This window comes from Magnolia sinica, chromosome 9, assembly GCF_029962835.1.
Source record: "Magnolia sinica isolate HGM2019 chromosome 9, MsV1, whole genome shotgun sequence".
NCBI lineage: Eukaryota > Viridiplantae > Streptophyta > Magnoliopsida > Magnoliales > Magnoliaceae > Magnolia > Magnolia sinica.
In genome coordinates this window covers 66487622-66501267 of record NC_080581.1, presented here as the reverse complement: position 1 = coordinate 66501267, position 13646 = coordinate 66487622, and positions in this window count along the sequence as shown.

The following is a 13646-nucleotide window of genomic DNA, read 5'->3' as shown; positions in this document are numbered from 1 at the left end:
TTCAGTATGATATTTGTTTTTCCTCTTCATCCATTTTCCCGTGAGCTTATGAGATGGAAAATAAACACTATGATATGCCCTACGTATGTTTTAACGTTGAGAATTAGTCTCCACTGCTATTTTTGGTATGTTCCACTTAAGCTTTAGATATGAATTACTTTTTTTCACGGTCTAAAATGATAACAATAATAGATTAACAGTGTGGATATAATAAATATATAATTTTGTGGTCCATGTAGCTTTGATTTCCCTTGAGTCGTTCTGAAACTCGGAGCTCAAGGAGTGGCAGCACTCGTCTTTACCCGACACATACCCACACAGGTCAGATCACTGGTGTGCGGTACACCAGCCAATCCGCTTCTTCGCAGGACACGTATCCATGCCAGCCAGATCGCTGGTGTGCGGTACACCAGCCAATCGGCTTCCAAGGAAAAGACTTCGTACGTGCCACTGGGTATCGGTCGAAATTAATTTAATTATGTGAGAAAATCAATTTAACATGGGTGACCGTAATGTTTCAAAAAAATCTACGCCGTACATCCATTAGGGGTCATTTGGCATTAAGGATTTGGGGGATTTGCCCAATTATATTAAGGGTTATTTGGTGCTAAGGATCTAGGGGATTTGAGGGTATTTCAAATCCAAAGGCAGTTTGGTAGAGTGGATTAGAAGGTATTTATGATCTAAGTGGATTTCGAATAATCATTTTTGGTGAGTTTTGCAATTACTCTATTTTGCTTAGATTTCTAATTCTTGCCTTAATTTTGCTGTAACATATATGTTACTAGGCTTGTAATCTACTAGGCATGTAGCACATTGATGATATCCCAAACCAATCATGTTATCAACTACATTAAAATTATTTCAATAGGATTATCTAAGCAATTCAAGCATTATCCACGTGAATCAATTATTAAATATCGTTGGTTAATCACTCACTTGTGATCATATGTTTGTGGCTCATTCGAGGCTTGAAATTTCTTTGTTTTTTTTTGTCCAAGTATATATTTAATGGGCTTATCATGATCATTGTGTCAAACATTATATATGTACAATAATTAAGGATATTAAGAGCTTGTTTGGATGCCCAACTTTTTTTTACTTACAATAGTAGATAAGTGACATTTTAGATAAGATAGTTTGGTTTATGATTAGTTATAAGTAACTTTTTTACTTAAAAATACTTAATCACTTTAGTTAATTTTTTTAACTTTTATACATTTCAATTCAAAAGTTACTGAAGTAGCTATAAGCAAAGACATAGGAGAGAAGTCGATTAGCATATTGTTTACCAAACATACTCATCTTCTTATTAAGTAAAAACTAAATCAAACTACTTGTGATATAAGTAACTTATATTAAATTATTAGGTCCTTACTGATGCCTCAATGGTAAGCTAACAAGAGTTTCAACATGAGCTCATGGGTTTGAGTACCTGTTGTGGTGAAATCTCATAGTGGTGTGAGTGTATGTAAAAAAATAAAAATAAATAAAATAAATAAATAACAAAAAAAAGGTTAACTTACTATCCAAACACCTATTAAAGTTAATTTAGTAATTAACTTTAAACTCCTATTAATATATTATATAATTTAAGTGCACAGCTAATTTTCAATTACAGGAGATTTTGAATCCAGGGTGCCAAACACAATTAGAGAAATCCAAATACATTATAATTCAAATTCAAGAAATTTCTAATCTGAATATTCGGAATTCACGATTTCAAACGAGGGCTTAAGACATGAAACCAAAAATCCAAAACCATTAAAACTTACCTTAAGCCTAGTGTGATATTCATATGCCATTCATAAGATCATTCTTATTAAGATTAATTGAAAGCACAAAAATATTAACCTCATCTAAAAATATTGTGGACCATAAGTTTTTCATTCCTTGCTATTTTCAATAATGCAGTTAACTTACAGTTCTAAATGTGCTTCATTTAATTCAGGTCTTAACATGATTTGACAGAAAAAATAAATAAGGTGGATTCCTTACAATGGTGGGCCACAGCTGGTTGGTACCTAACCTCCTGCCATACTATCTCTATGGTCTGCATGTGGTCCTCATTACCCACCTCGGTAGTTAGGAAATGTGGGGAGATTTGATGCGGACACATACCCTATTTAGAGATTGACCAACCTGTTTCAAGGTAGTTGGGTAAGGTATGTGCCTTGGTCATTTCTGAAAGGGTACGACCGTCGCCACTGTATCTCCTCACCGAGGTAGGTGTTGTGGTCCAGTCTGTCTCATAAAACTCATGTTGTTCACGTCATGTACATGACTCTTTTTTAACCCTTCCTCAAAAATAGGAGATTAAAATTTAAGGTGAACCGTAACAAAAGAAACGTGGTGATTGATAGCCCCTCCAATAAAAGCTAGACATTATCAACATGTTGGATGGAAAATAAACATTTTAAAAACTTTTGTGGCCCACAATTTTTTTTTCATGATAATTTGCTGTTATTTCCAATGGTGTTGTCTACCTTAAATTTTGATTTACTTAAGTTTTGGAATGTCTTAAAATGAGATGAAAAAATGAATGGACAACATGGATATACAACAAATACATCAAGGTGGGCCCGAGTAATGCCTAATCCACTTTCAAAATATACATGGAATGCCCACTTGGAATTTGAACGGTCATTTTCAAGGGCTTGTTTAGATGGGTTCATGGTAATGTAAGTGTAAAACTCAAATCATTATTCCTAGTAGCCTATTGGATAAAATAAGTTGTCAAATCATACTTTCGTGAGATCCACCATGATGTGTATTATATACACACCATTTATTCATCCTGCCAGATTATTTTTTGGAAAGAAAAATAAAAAATAAAAAATAAATAAAAAATAAAAAATGAGCCACATCCAAAATGGAAATTAACTACACCACAGAAGTAATAGGGATTGAACATTTGCCATTAAAACCTTCCTATGGCCCACACAAGTGTTGGATAAAGCTGATATTTGGGGTTATGTTGTAAAATGATATTGCAAAATGGATGGACGGTGTAGAGATAACACACATTAGGCAAGTGATATCAACATGAATCTTATCACGTGAGTACATTATATGCATATTAAAAGATTAAAGCTGTGAAAGTGGTATTGGTATTATATAAGGCTTTCTTTTCGAATATTGTAATAATGATAATCATTACCCATTTATAATATATGTAACGCCCCATATGAAAAGGGAACAGTGTCCTGAGGTGCACATGCGAACCTACTTAGGATCAGATAATTCAGTCGCACGTGTGGGCCTGCTATGGACTAATTAATGTCAAGCTTAACTACTAATGAGATTAAATCAAGTCGTGCTCAGGTCGAGCATGGGTCGTAGAGTCAGGTAGCCCCTTTATTTATATTCGGCGACTGTCCAAATAGACCGTGTATCGCCCGAGGAAGATCCAAAAATCCCGAAACTTTGTCAGACCTATGAGCTCACTAGGCTTGTGGTCTCACGCGGATGCCAGGCCCTGGAAATATGCAGGAACCATCTGACAGCGCTACCCTAGTGGCACTTGCTAGCTGCAAATCACCTGGCCTAAAGAAATAAAATTCAGAAATTTGCCCTTATAACCCCGCTGCTTGAGTATGCAGATCCGGGCGTTTTAGCCATCAGATCTCTTCTAAATTCACACTGAATGTTGAAAATAATTCTCGTCCCGCGCCTATAAAATCTAGCCGTTAATCGTGGAATGGTGACTATTAATCGCAAATCGGGTTGTCACGACAAAACTACGCATCTGTTTACGATCAAACTTTGCTCAAGCCTTCATCGGGTCATGAAGAACCTATCCCATGTATCAGATGGGCCAAGGGGCCATCAGGACAGCCCTAATAGCCATGAGAAGCATTTCTTGAAACTTAGGGCCAATTGAAATAAATCTGGACATATAAAAGTCTAGCCTCCTCTCTTAAACCCCATTTCCAGTAGCTGAGAGAGAGAGAGAGAGAGAGAGAGAGAGAGAGAGAGAGAGAGAGTGAGAATGAGAGTAGAGGAGAGATTTTGAGGGCACCTCACTTGCATGTGACCCCGGTGGCCGAAATTCGTGAATTCCGGCAAATCCCAGTTGTTCTCCGCCGTTGGAAGAGAAATTTTAACCCATCTAAAGTAATATAGGGATTCTCACACTATTTTCATAATTTCTACAACATGCATGTCATCCATGTCCATCCAATGCAATGCTAGACCCCGGCACCTCGAGCTTGAGGACCCGGCGTCATTAGAATCATCTTAGCAATCTCCAGCTAAGTTTAGATGAAGACCATTACCTTTAGGTAGTCGATTATCGCGCTTAGTATAGGTTTAGTGAATGTGTGTGGAGCATCGTTAGTGTGTATTGCTGAATTTTCATTTAGGTTGCATAATTAGATTAATGAACTAGAAATTGCTAAAATTAATGAAGGGGATTAGAACCTAATACCCCAAATCTGTGACTTGTACATCTGCATGCTCATGTAGGGTACAAATATCTAACTTTTTCCAAATCTATGTTAGTTGGTTGTTAATCTCCTAATCTGGTGCTAACTATGCTTTAACAATGATATGCATTGCTGTAAACTCCTGATTGTCGGTTGAATTGTCACTACATGTCAATTATGCTAAGCGTAAAGGCATGGAATGTTGTCACATTACTGATTTATTGAACTACTTGCTTGATTTCCTTGATTTATAGTTGTATTATGTGACTTATGTTAACTCATGGAAGGCTAGTTATTGTATATTGGTGCATGGTTGCCCTTATGGGTGTATATGTTAGAACATGGTGAACATGACCCGTATGGGTTAGCGGAACTTGATATATTGTTGTCCATGTACTTAAATTGCTGATTTATGCTTGCCATGAGTGAACTATCTTTGAGTTTGACAATACATGTTGTGTATTATTGCATAAACCCTTTTGGATGGGCCGATTACCTGGAATTGCTCGGGTGACTCCTTTTGTTGGATCTGCCCGCGACTAATTTGGCCCGAATAGTTGAACTATACGTTGTTGGTCGTAGTTGGACTACGCGAGACTACGTTCTCAAGCCAATTTATTATGGTTCAGCCCGTCGAGGCACATTGACTAATAGTTGACCATCCTTGTACGTTAACCTTGTTTGATCACGCGTATATGAATCCGAAGTACCCTAAGACCGTTGCACCCATTGTTAACTATGATTTACAACCCACAAAGTCTCATGAGTTAGGGATGGTGGTATGGGATACTATGCCTGTGTTGTCGGCCTACGCTGCGGTGACGAGCCTCCCCGTAGTGTCCATTGAGTACTTGGACTCGTTAGCCGGGAACGGTAGTATGAGACATTGTACCCGTATTGTCGGCCTATGTTGGGGTAATGACCTCCCTACAGTGACCGCGAGTAGGACATTTAAGTCTCAACCGATTTTTTCTATGTTTATACTAATTTTCGGGATTGACGAACCCAATATAGGGCTAAGGGTCGCGAGAGCCACATGGCCACGTCTCTTAAGCCACGCGATCGGGTTAGGGCAATAGCTCCACTAAGGGGATTCTGCTTTCTCCAACTTGGTGGATGAACAAACTTAACTAATCAACTAGGCTAACATATTTGTGGCGATTATACAGTCGAGGTCGCTTTTGAGGAAGTGTTGTTTCATTGTGAACGTCAGATATTGTCACTTTTGAGGGAGTATTGTTTCATTGTGAACGTCAGATATTGTTGCTTAAGGGAGTGCTAGTTTTTGGCGAGGAGCATGCATCATATCATAATCACACATTTGCATTAATAACAGTGTTTAAGATTCTATGTTGTTTGCTGTCATTAAATGTTTCCTATGCATGTGTAGACACCTCACACAGGCTAACATCTTGAAAAGGCAAGGACAATCTAAACTATGTTCAATACCCAAGCCCCTAACCCTAATCAAAACCCTAATCTGCACCCCAAAACCCTAATTTGTACCTCGAAACCCTAATCCACACCCCCAAACCCTAGCTTTAACCTTAAACTCAGCCCAAACCTTAAACCAAGCCTAACCCGTATTCTAATCCGAACCTAAACCCCGTTAGAACCAGAAGATACACATAAACCAGCATGAAAACCCACTTATTCGAACCCAAAAGCCCGAAAGAAAACTATTAGACGAGCCAGCACACCAAACGAGGCCCACCGACTAAAGCCTGGCCTGAACCAGGCCCGGGCAATAGTTTGACTACCACTGGCGGTAATCCGATTACCTCCGCTGGCGGGGCGCATGTGTCCCCCAAGTAATAGTTGTCTCTATGCCTAAAAGTCAACTTTTCTCTGAAATTACCTCTCCAACCTATCTTATTTACCATCCTACCAACCTCTAAGAGCCAATGAGAGTACGTCACGTGGCATTCATCTCTCCTCAACCAATCCTAAGTCGTCATGTCAGCATTTACCCCTCTCAAACCCAACAATAACCACATTGTCATTGGAGAAGGCTATAAATAGCCCTCTCCTCTTCACATTTTAAACAACCACTTCACTTTCCAAGTGTGAGAGAAAGAGAGGGAGAGAAGAGAAGAGAGTGAGAGTGAGGGTGAGGAGGAGCTCCCAAGCCTTAAATTCCAAATTCTTTCCAGCCATCTCTTAGCCTCACCTCAACCATCTCAACCCTTAGACCTACCCCAAAGTTGTCACGGCTCGGTCCATGTCTTAGCCTATTCGAGTTCAAGCCAAAGATTCATTCATCTCATACACAAGCATTCATCATGTCATTTATTTCCTTCTCAAACCCCTGCTCCTTTAGATTTCTAGTGAATGTATACTCTGTGACTTGCCGTGTGCTAGATCCTGTCACATCAAAAATTTCTATCGATTTAGTCCAATTTTCTTTATTACTTTATATAAGCATTATCACATCTGCCTTCTAGACATGTCGTTGGACATCCGCCTTATACATCAGAAATTCGTGTGTGTGCCTAGTCTCATCTCAACCACAGCATACATCATCCCTTGAGATCGTTTTACCGCATCAAGTAGAGACCGTACATTTGTACAGGCAAAGAGGGTGCCTAACACCTTCCCTCTTTGTAATCGATGTCCCTTACCCGGAATCCTGGATCGTAGACTAGGAGTCAATCTAAGGTAGGAGATTCTTTGGATTTCTCCAACCTTATATATATTTTACAGGTTCTAGCCGACTGTAGGATTCTAAGATTAATTGGCTAGTGGCGACTCCAACATTCACAAATAAGTCAACTAACTCCCACCTATCAAACTAAAATTCAAAAACATTTTAAACTCGCATGGACGCCAATTTCCAGTGTCCACAGAATGGTGACTCCACTGGGGAATTACTAGCTCGCACTAGCTAAGACCCGACTCGAAAGTGTATGGTACTTTAATCTCAAGGGACATCATCACTACATTCATACAAAAAAAAACATCTTTGGCTACACTTGTTTAAGCATTAATCTCAGTTACGACTACTCGATCACATGCAGCTATGGCTACCCATGAGGAAGAGCTGGCAGCTCTGCCAGCTCTTGAAGCATCAGTATTGGCATCAGTGTCACGCCCCAAACTCGGAAACCGAGCTCATAAAATTCTCAATCGCCGAATCTGGCGCTGACAGCCTCCGTAGTACCCCATTCTCGGCTCTCGGCATCTATACATCAGGTTCCGATCCTGGGATCCTACAAGGAGGATTTCAAACATGATTTCAATTCAATATAAGTATAACCATAAGCATAACCCACGAACAATAACCATAAGAACATCATCACAAAATCTACTATGATTAAAAACTTTGCATATAGTGTGTATGAAGGAAAATACAAGATAATGATAATAACAGAAACTCCAAAAGCTCGGCTGCACACTCCAACTGCGACAAGGCTACGGCTGCGTCCTGATGTCACTTGCACGCATCAATTGTGCATAAGCTTATAGAAAGTTTAAAGGGTGGTGTAAGTGTGTGCGTAAAATAAGCGTGCTCAAAATACAGGGTCAGAGAAATGCGAAATTATGCTAATGAGTACATGAATGCAATCAGCTGTACCAAGGCTATGCAGTGCAAGATATGAATGTTATTGTCCATGTCAAGACTATGCGATGCGAGATGCAGTTCAAGCATGTCAATCCTCATCATATATCAGTACAGTTCTCATTCTGGATAATCACCGGAGTTTAGTACAATCCAAATGGCACTGCCGCTCTCATAGCCGCATAGTCCAAGTGAGCGTAAGGAACCTCACTATCTGCTTGGCCAATAGTCTGTCAATACCTATCCGGCATGTTGATAACGGACCATTCACGAGCTGGTCAAACTCAGCCTAGTATTGCCCCCTACTCTCAGGCGAGTAAAGCCACACCCCTTTCTAACCGGCCACGACACAATGGGAGACGTAGCATCCTGGTATTTGGCCCTCGTGCGCTCATATATCCACTCGATCTCGACATTGGAGTCATCCTCTAGTACCATCGGGTTTAGAGATTTTCACTCAGGGACATCTATGGCGCCCCGATGCTTAGTAGCAATATTTTCAGTATTCGATCCTTTCATCCATGATGTGTCTATGGAGGTCATAACCCTGATGTCGCTAGGACATATAGTAATCATGTCATATAAATGTGAAGTGCATGAATCATACTACCAGTCATGCAACAGTCATGCGCGTACCGCGCATTCATGAAGGGCAACTCCGCCTATCAGGGAGCCCATAACAATCTACCCGAAGGCATATGCTATGATTAGTCACTCCTCATATCAAGCATACATATGATGCGTGTGAGCATGAATTATGGATCTATATTAAATATGTTATATGGTGATGGACTCTGTTCATAAAAGAGATGGGCCTAAACGACCTACACACTACAAGTATGGGCCTATCAATGGGCCTTAGGGACAGTCATAATGCGGATATTTAACCAACATTATCCTTAAAATGTAGACATTAAACCATCATTGCTCCTAAGGCATAGCCCGCTATAAATGTCAACACATACCATGGTGGAATCACACTACAATGGGCCTTCTGTACATCCTATTGGGCCTCGACCCATGGGCCTTCAATACATCAAATGGGTCTCGTATATATTAAAGTGGGTCTCAACGACGGGCCACAAACACATTAAGATGGGCCCAATCACATGGGCCTCGCATACGTCACAATGGGCCTCATAACATGGGCCTCATATCTATTAAGGCGACCTCAACAACGGGCCTCATACAAATCAAGGTGGGCCTCAACAATGGGCCATAAATATGGTAAGTGGGCCACACCACATGGGCCACATGCATAACAAATGGGCCACACTCAATTATAAGTGGTGATAAGGATTTCCACCATTAGAATTCCTAAGGGTTTAATGGTGGATGTTCAAACCCACTGTTTTCTATAATGTGGTCCACCTGATCCTAGATCTGTCTTATATATATTTTTATTCCATCATAGGCCTTAAAATAATCTCCAAAATGGTTCGACGGTTTGGATGAAAAACATGCATCATGGTCGGTCCCATAAGGATGGACGACATAGATGAATTACATAACTCATGGTGGGGTCTACACTAATGGAAGGTGTGGATTACCATACATACATACATCAGTGGGTCCCATGTGGGGCCCACCATAATGTTTATTTTCCACCCAACTTATGGATAAGGTCACACAAATCTGGGGCCCACCAAAATGTTTATTTTCCACCCAACCTGTTGACAAGGTCATACAGACCTTGGGGCCCACCATAAAGTTTAATTTCCACCCAACCTGTGGATGAGGTCACACGGACCTGGGCCCACCATAACGTTTATTTTCCACCTAGCCTGTTGGTAAGGTCACACGGACATGGGTGAAGTGGAAAAACAAATTTCATATTGATACAAAACTTCCGTGACCCAGAAAGGGTTTCAATGGAAAACGTCCAATTCAACACTGTTCCATTGGAGGTGGGCCACCTGAGTCTCATATACAGTTAATTTTTGGGTGGCTTGCAGCCCTGAGGGGGACCCACCAAGTGCAAGGTGTTGATGTTCATCATACATCATGTGGGGCCCATGGCTGTGGGTCCCAGCCCAACACAGCAGCACAGGACGCTGCACGTCCAGAGGACGGTCAGCAACAACGCCGGCTGCTGCCTCAAAATTTTTATTTTATTTTTTGGAAAACCGTTTTCTCGTGGTTTTTCACATGTGGGGCCTACCTTAGGAAAATCCAACCCAGCCACTGGATTCTATAGCCCATGACGGATCAAACAAGTCCAATATGCAGTATATTTTTGGCGGGTAGAGACATTAAGGTGGGTCCTAATGGATTTTAAAGGTGAAAAATATTGTTTTCCATGCTAGGGCCCGCCAGAAGATCAGATTGGGTTCATTTTTCGGCTCAATGCTTAAAGTGGGTTGAGAAATGAAATGGACAGTGTAGATTTGATTTCTACATCAAGGTAGGGCCTACATGAGTAGCCTACCCCAAAAGCTCTTTTTTTTAGCTTGTAAGTACACACCCATGTCAGTACATGCTCTCCATGTTAGCTCCTCCCTGCCTCACGTCCAGCGTCCACGGACGCTGGACAGCATGGATAAACATAGCATCATGGTGGGTCCCACATGTACGTGGCCCACCTATTTGGATCATCTGATGTTTGTGTTTTTTTTCCTTCCGTCCGGGCCCACTAATGGGCTGGATTGTGTAAATCCAACACATTCATCAGGCGGGTCCCACATGAAGGTGAATGGATAAAATATATGCCGCATGGTGGGACACACACACTAGATGGGCCACACACCCCTTCATCATCATCATCATATAAAGAAAGAGAAAGAGAGAGAGAGAGAGAGAGAGAGAGAGAGAGGGAGAGAGAGACGGTGATAAAGGGACCCCACCACTATGGGCCCCTCGTAGTTACATTACATACATCAAAATGGGTCCCACCAACAAGTGGGCCCTAAAAATAAGAATTTAACGGTGGATAACTCACCTCTAGGCCTTCTCCTTGGTCCCTTAGCCTCCTTAGTTCCTATGCTTAACCTTTGACGGTGGATGATGGAATTTTGATGGTGGGGATGAGAGATGAGAGGGTTGGAAAAGTGGGCCACACTTGGCTTTGGGGAAGAGCTTAAACGTATGGAATTTTGGTTGCTTGGGATTGAGTTATGAGAAATGAGAGAAAAGGAGAAATGATGGATTAAAGGGATGGATGGAGTGGTGTTTGTAAGGAGAGGTATGGGTTGGGTTGAAATCTTGTAAAAGAGGGATGGGTAGGAGAGAGAGAGAGAGAGAGAGAGAGAGAGAGAGAGAGTTGACTTATGAAAAGGGAGGGATGGGTGATGTAATTGGGGTATGGCTTGTACTTGACATTGATTGATTGATTGATTGATGGGACATGTGGTAGAGATTCCCTTGAAATTCACAACGTGCGGCATTTTTCTTGAAATAAACATGGGCCCACATCTTCCGGTACGGGTATCAATTCGGTGCGCGAGTCGCAGCGTTGGAACCGCGGCGACGGCCTAGTCGCAAAGATATAAGTTTCGGTTCGAGCCGACTTTGGTATGTGGGACCCGGCTTAGGATCATGCGCAAATGTCGGATACGGGTCGAGAGTTGTCGAAATTCGACCAGGAGGATCACGGAAGCCTATGGAATGGTACGGACTAAGATATGAGCCTTACAACCGGAACTGGCACTGACAGCTCTAACAGACTCACCAACTACTGCAGCCATGAATGAGATGGCCCAAAGTTTCCATGCACTACAAGAGATATTGCTTCGCCTAGTGTAAGGCGTCATACCAAACATGTAGGCAACAAAGCCTAGCGTGCAAAACAACTCAATCCCACAAACTCCTTTTACTTTCTCCCTCATTCCTCCAGTAAATCCTATTCTCCCTCTTCCAACAGAATTAGCCGAACATATAAACGGGAGCAACCCTCTTGCACATCTTCCTCCTAATAGGAGATCCAATCAATTCCAGGGGGCATAACCTCTCTCGACCAGTCTCTCCGAAATTGAAGAGCTCCGAGAGCAATTGCAAGATATGCAGAGGAAGCTATGAAAGCAGCAGGGGGTGGATCTCCCATCCACCAAGTTCAGGGATCTTTGTCCCTTCCCTGATGCAATGGTACCTCAAAACTCTGAGGTACCAAAATTGAAAAGGTATGATGGTACGGGGTATCCTATGGACCATTTAAGAGCATTCTATGGAGAGCTTAATACTATGGCAGGTAATGACGGAGCGTTGATCCGTTTATTTTAAAAATCCTTGAAAGGTGATGCGTTAGATTGGTACACATCATTAAACTACCATCGAATTAAAACTAGGGAATAACTTTCCCAAGCTTTTATTGATCATTTTGTATACAATCTTAATGTAGTACCCAAAAGGACGGATCTTGCTACCTTAAGGCAAAGGAATGATGAGTTCTTGTTAGCTTACATTAGATGGTGGCGGGTAATGGCCGTCAGAATAAAAACACCCATTGATGACGAGGAGCAAATCTACATGATCATCCACTCAGCAAACGCGAGTATCTCTAGATACCTCATCTCCTATCCATATGCCAACTTTACCTAACTTATCCGTGATGGGGAACAAGTCGAAGCCAGAATAAGGGCTGGGATGATCTCCCCTTAGTGGCCTCATCAGGCCTCCCCAATACAATGGATAATAGAAGGAAGGTCTACTGGATACGAGAACGGTAACAGGAATGTTTCTGACCCCCATCCAACAGAAGAAGACAATCTCGTCGCCTCTACCCAAGGCGCTTAATTCGCCCCTCAAAAGGGGCAATGGTAACAACAACAACGACAGCCTAGGGAAAATGCGCAAAACCCATACCAGTAAGCAATGCTGGGCAGGAAGTTCACTCCTTTAGCACAAACATATAGTCAGATCATGACAATGTTGGTGCAAAGGCAACTTCTAACACCACTCCAACCTCGACTTCTGCCAAATCCCCTACCTGCAAGCTACAATGAAAATGAGTATTGCGCATATCATCAGTCTCCTGGCCATCTAACCAACCGCTGCTATGCCTTGACATATGCAGTCCAGTATTTGATCGAAAGCTAGAAGATTGCGATCACCCCGCAGGCTAACACTATGGCTCAGGCCAACATCCTCCAGAATTCTCTGCCACCGCATCAAGTATGCCCCAGCTCATAAGGAACCCTTACTAATAATATTAGTCAAGGAGAACCACCCCTGGTCAATCCAATCTAATGCATCCATTCAATCGCTGCCAGTATAATCTCTTCGCTCTTAAATATGCAAGGGGCATCTCCATCTAGTGCAATCTCCATGCCCCTAAGTCTACAGGAGCCACCACCGATCAATCCAGTCCATACATCCTTTATCTTACAAGGGGCACCACCTACCTATCCGGCTCCTACTCCAACCCTCATGATCTAAGAAAATTCTCCTTCCCCGAGTAATATACCGCATGTCATAACAAAATTAGGGCCCAGCTTCAATCATATGGTGACTTTTTAGGAACATTGCTGCTCAAAGGGATTTTCCTAGCTCTACTTAGTCTTCAATCCTTCAAGAGAAGAGTCTAGGAAGAATGGTTCCCGCCTCTAGGAGAAAGCTCGAGGAAGAGATTAATGTCGAGATCTTGATTAGTCCCAAAGCATCAACCATCACTTTTCAGGTCTTTGAGATCACAGTTTCATTTCATCTCCTCCCTGATCGGTCTTGGA